The following is a 6,000-nucleotide window of genomic DNA, read 5'->3' as shown; positions in this document are numbered from 1 at the left end:
AGGAAGATTGAAACCTGCATGATACACAGGGCCAGCTTCTCAAGCAGGTGCTTGGGGCGGCCGCTCCGGAGAGGGACGGCAGGTCTAGGTATGCGGCGGCAATTCGGCGGACGGTCCCTCACTACTCTTGGGAGTGAAGGACCTCCCGCCGAATTGCCGCCGCAGATGGCGATCGCGGCTTTTTGTTTGTTTGTTTTGTTTTTTGTTTTGGCTGCTTGGGGCAGCCAAAACCCTGGAGCCGGCCCTGATGATACAAGCTGGTGAATGGACATGTGGGGCCCCCATAATGCCACTGGAAAAGATAAATAGAGAAACAGGCAGAGCTGTGTGTGGAGAAAGGTAATGATGGCTTATGAAGGATTTTGATATTTTGAAATTTGGTTTCATTTCGATTCGGAACAAAAAAATGTAAATATTCCGAATCTCCACAAAAGGGGAATGGGTCCCCAGCTCCGGGGCCGTTCTGCAGATGGGTTGGCCTGGAACTGCAGACCCTGGAAGCCCTGGGGTCCCTGGCTCTGAGGCCATCTGGCAGGTGGGCTTTTGAGCAGGAAACCAGGCACTGTTCTACTGGATCCCTGCCTATGTCTTCCCTCAGAAATAAATAGTCTCTGGGGAGCCTTCCAGTTTTGAAGAATCTGCAAAAGCCAATGAAAAAGTGTTGTGTCAGAATAGCCAGCTCTAGTCACAACTCCTGGACACCACTACCTGGCGTGGTCTTTCTCGCCAGCTTGAATTTGTGTGCTCATTGGGACCAATACAGCTCTAAGCAACTGGACCCAGCAGAGTGTGTGCAGGGGTAGAAGGAGCTGTAGGAAATGCCTTACCTCCCTGCCTGCAAGAGGCACAGTCAGAGACCTGCCTGCAGGAGAGGGCACCCTCTCTTCAGAACAGGAGAGGGAGAAAAAGAATGGAAACTTTGTCCCAGGTTTGGCTGAGGAGTGAGGAAGGGGCATGCCAGAATTAAGATTGCTGCTAGGTCCTCTCTGTTTCATATGCAATGGAAGAAACCCACATACTGCTAATTAACCTAATCAATCTAGTGATGTCTAACCCCTCATCTGTGTAACAGCTGGATGCAGTATGAAAAAAGTGTTTTAAAATATACTCATTTTTGTAAGAATCCCCATAAAGTTTTAAGTACTCAGATCTGATGGTGGTGGTCCTGGTGGTACAAAGAACGTGGATGGATGAATAGCTAGAAAATAAATGGCAGATCCCTAAAATACAAAAAGGGACAGGGTGTGTGTGGAAATGACACTCTGCTTTGCCAAAGCGGGTCTGTTAAAAATATTAATCTATTTATATGAGTCCATGGAAGAAAATTCCCTAGCAATCTCATATTACATTAATTGGGTCTTATTGTTATGATAACCTCAGCTCATTCTTTTGTAAAACCCAGTGTCACAGAAAACCAAGAACAGTCCCTGTGTAATTCTGCTCTGATGGCTATTGTTCTAAATGGCACTAACGTGTCAGTCATTACTCATGTTATAAGCCCACTATTTTATTATTTGTATTACTGTAGCACCTGGAACATGGCCCAGAATCCCATTGTGCTAGTCACTGTAGAAGCAGAACAAAGAGACAATCCCTGCCCCAAAGAACAACCTAAGTATAAGACAAAAGACAACAGAGGTGGATAGACAGACAGATGGTGGGGAGGAGGGAGTAGAAGGCAACAGAGAGACACTATTGGACAGCACAACAGGCAGCGGTCTCTGCACCAATACATTTCCAGTGGTATGATTATTACAATGCGCATCCTATAACAATGCTGTCTCTTTACTCTTTGAACACTAACCCCTTCTCCTCATCTGCTCTGATCCTTTCTCAGTGGAACCAAGGAGAGTTTTGCCAGTGACTTCAACTGAAGCAGGAACAAGACTTTAGGGCCTGATCCTGCACTGTCCTGTGCCTCGTGTCTTCATTCACACCTGTCCCAAGTGGGCAGAAAGAAGATGCCACTTGTGTGAATGAGCAGAGAATTCTGGTAGCAGCTTACGCCGACTTCACACAGGCGTCAGCGACTAGGTTAAAGGAAGTGGAGAATCAAGCTCCAGGCCTTGAGCAGAGCAATGCCTGTTGACTTTCACTGGGGCCATGTGGTGAAAACCCTGCTCACCATTACAGATGGGGAAACTGAGGTACAGAATGGCAATATTTTCAAGTGTCTATTAATTTTGGATGCCTAAATATTTTGGGTGCCAATCCTGAGCCACATTCAGCCTGACTCTCTAAGGGGCTGCATGCCCACAACTCAATCTGAAGCTTAGGGAGCTATGAGTGTTCAGTGCCTCTGAGTATTGGGCTGTAGGTGTGTTGAGAGGGGAACCCAAACACTGAGGCACCCAAAATTAATTAAGGGAGGCTTTTGGTTAAATGACTTGCCAAAGGTCAGCCAGGGAATCCATGACAGAGATGGCAATAGGATCTGAGTCTCATGCCCACGAGAGTCTCTCCTTCCTCTCTATGTTTGACATTCACCAAACCTCTTGGCAAATGTTCTGCCGAGCTTGTTCATCTATTGTACACGAACTGGGGGACTTGGAGACAACCCTTACAATTGAAGTTCTGTCTTTTCTGCACAGTCATCAGCGATCCCCTGGCACTTTCTGCAGGAGTAAGAATTTACACCCAGGGGCTGTGCACTGCCTGTGTGACCAGTTGCTACTCTCCACCAGATAGATGGCTGGGTAACTGAGGATGGCACTTGCCCACTGCACATAGGGGCAGAATGTGAACTTAATATCCAGGTATGTATGGGGAGGTTCTATGGGATTAGGGTGGGATTGTATCATGCTTGGCTGTGATCCTTGAGGGGTTTTGGGGAACAACTCTCCTTGTGCCCATTTCCTCCCACCCCACACATGCACCAATCACAATCTGCCCCCCCCCCCCCCCCGAGAAGATGAATGCTTTGGCAGCTTTCACAGGAGAAGGGCACTTTAGAAAAGGGAGGGGTAATTTTTAATACCTAGGTAGCTAAACCGAATGCAGAATGAAACCAGCAGCACCAGGGAGCCAGGAATAGCGCTGCACTCTGCGTTCTCTGCAGGGGAAGGCTCCCACAGCCATGCCTACGCTATGTCAGTTAGATGGAGCAGCGGAGCTGCAGTAACAGCAAGTGTTCTGAAGATGCGGGAGATGTTACAGCTTCAAGGCAATGCTTGCAGAAGAGAGGAGGCTAGAGATGCTGTAGCCTGGAGCAAACAAGAACAAAGCCTTTCTTTTGAAACCAGGCAGGGCATGAGAACAACCGGCAGCCCTGCGTTATGCTAGAGAGTCGCAGGCTTTGCCCGTTGTGGTGGGTGCACGCCTCGCTCCAGGAAATGTGTTAATCTGGCTACCTAAGCAGAGAGAATCTAGAGATACATGAACCAACAAGGAAGCTATAGGCACCTTACATACACCAAGATAAAGGAGCATTTCTCCCTCCCCTTCCCCTGCCCTCCCATTTTGGTTTATATCAAATCTTTGATTCTCTTTCCCCTGGAATCTCAATCTCATTCTCTCGTGTCTGCAGAAAAGAGTGTCCACCGCTCCCCGACCGCCGCCAGACACTTAAAACGATGGGAGTTTACCAAACAGCATAAATTTGCGCCAGTGGCTCTTTACACTTCTGACATTATTAATAATCAGCAACCGCAGGGAGCTAGTTGGTAGCTCCAACATATTCCCCAGGGTGAAAGAAGTGAATACAAAAACCGAACACATGAATTAGTAAATGTTTGATAGTGGCCAACAGCAGAACAGGGATTTCTTATCCAGCTGCCTGTTCAAGCAATGCATGTGTAATGTGAAGCCATGGAAAAAGCTCCCCTTTTCTTATCTGTTTCGATCCAAACAGAGCCAGTTGGAATATTATTATGCAAAAATTTGGCCTTCTTTTCAGTTTGTGAAGCATTCAGACCTCAATCCTGATCTGTTATTCATGAGGATTTGCTGAATAAGGTGCAGGATCAAATTTCAGCCTCGCCGTTGTTTGCAACCTATTGCAAGATTGCAACCTGAAGGCTGCTCTAAATTATGCCGCCGCCAACTGCTCCAAGGAGCTGTCCAACAGCCAAAATACAGATGTGTTTTGGCCACACCTCTTCATCCTGGTCCTTCCCCTCCGCTGGAGACTGCACTGGCATCCTGAACTCTTACATATGGGAAATTCCCTGGTAGCCAGCTAAACCAGCTCCCTGCCTGCTCTGAGCCATCAGAAAGGTGCAAAGTGACAGAACTTAACTGAGGATCCAACTTTGGGTTTAATAAATAAATAAAGAAGCCAGTTCATTATTAATTAGCTCTAAAAGTGTCAATTCTTCAGAAAGATGCCTCTGGTGCTACCCAGGTGGCTTCCATCCAATGTAGCGCCTGCACCTTCCACCAGGTGTGGCATTAACTGGGAACAAACATGGGCAGCACTACGCCTTAGCAGAGAGTGAGGCATATTGTACAGAACACTGATAGCGGACAGATTATTACCCTCCGACACCAGAATAATCAATGAGCAGTGCCATTTTTATACAAAGTTTTCTCTTTACCCTCCCCCACTACAAATAGATGTAGAAAAATCAGTACAAATTTGTCCAGGATGAGCCGTCAAGGATGAGAGCGATTTGTTCATTTGCATCATAATCAGCTTCTCTTCTTTTGCTACTGAATCTTCTTTGCTGACAACTTATTTTCAACACTGACATTCAGCTTAGGATCATTTCAAAACAAGTGGAGCAATTTCCCTCAATGGATGCCTGCTGCTGCCGAGAGTGCGTTTGTGTTTTGGGAACATGCAATTGGGCAGTTAGCTGATTTCCAAACCAGGAAGCAGAGGGGGTGTAATGTCATAAAAAGCAGTGTGTGATAACTGGGAGCTTAATGCTTTGCTCAGCCCATTCCTGCTTTTCCACGGCAAGAAGAGCCCATCACAGACGCTTCCCCAGCAGAAGCAAAGCAAGACCCAATGCTTAGTTTGCTTAGTGGAATAGGGTCTTGTGCAGGAGGCTTTATTGACTAACCAACACGGGTGCTGTGTGGCTTAACTAACTTTGGAGACCCACCAGTGAAATGTAAATGTACCATAAGAATGGCTATGAAATAGTGCTGTTCCTTTAAGATACTACATAGGCTGGAGGTCAACCCAAAGGGCGTGCCTCAGTTTTCATCCTAGGATATGAGACAGGAAGTTAACACCGCTGATGCCACAGGGGTAAACACCTGGCTGAGAGCAGTATCAGAATCCAGGGCTGCTGTTCACTCAAATCAGGGTTTGTGGGACTGGGGACATAGCGTCAAATCCTAAACCCCCAGTAGGCCTGTCACTGGCTGAGGGCCGGGCAGAGATGTGCAAGCCTGCAGGGGCCTGGGCAGAGGAATTCTCCCCCAGGCCTCGTAGCAGCTGCTTGGCTGCTCCATAAAAGCGACACACTCACACTCTCTCTCTCTCTCTCTCTCTCTCTCTCTCTCTCTCACACACACACACACACACACACCCACACCCCAGGGAGAGGAGGATGGCAAGGTCGCTCTGTGCTTCCTTACTGGTGCATACTCAGCTTGCTGCTGCCCCCTGCAGGCTGCCACGGAGCACACATGGAGGAGAGCTCTTCAGGGAATGCAAAACCCTTTTACGGCCCTTCTCACATCCAGCTCCATTATTTGCAGCAGTTCCACAACCAAGCGATCCTCTGTGGCTTCAGGGCATGGGACAGGCTATGTCCCTTGGAGAATAAGTTTCCCCTTTGCACAGATGGTGCACCTTGGTGCTATATATCATGGGGCCAGAGCCTCAGCTGGTCTAAATCACTGCAGCTCCATTGAAGTCAGTGAAAGTATAACGATTTACACCAGCTGGCCCACAAGATTGCATCATACAGATCTATCTACCTCTAGTGGAGCTTTGACAGCTGGAGATGGCTCTGAAGCTTATACCAGCACGAGCCAGGATGTGCTCTTGTGATTTTTGGAGGCCTGAATTCTACTGTGCATACACAGTGCAACATTGTTCATCAA

The sequence above is a fragment of the Trachemys scripta genome, chromosome 15, assembly GCF_013100865.1.
Source record: "Trachemys scripta elegans isolate TJP31775 chromosome 15, CAS_Tse_1.0, whole genome shotgun sequence".
NCBI classification, from domain to species: domain Eukaryota; kingdom Metazoa; phylum Chordata; order Testudines; family Emydidae; genus Trachemys; species Trachemys scripta.
Note: the sequence above shows the minus strand (reverse complement) of the source record.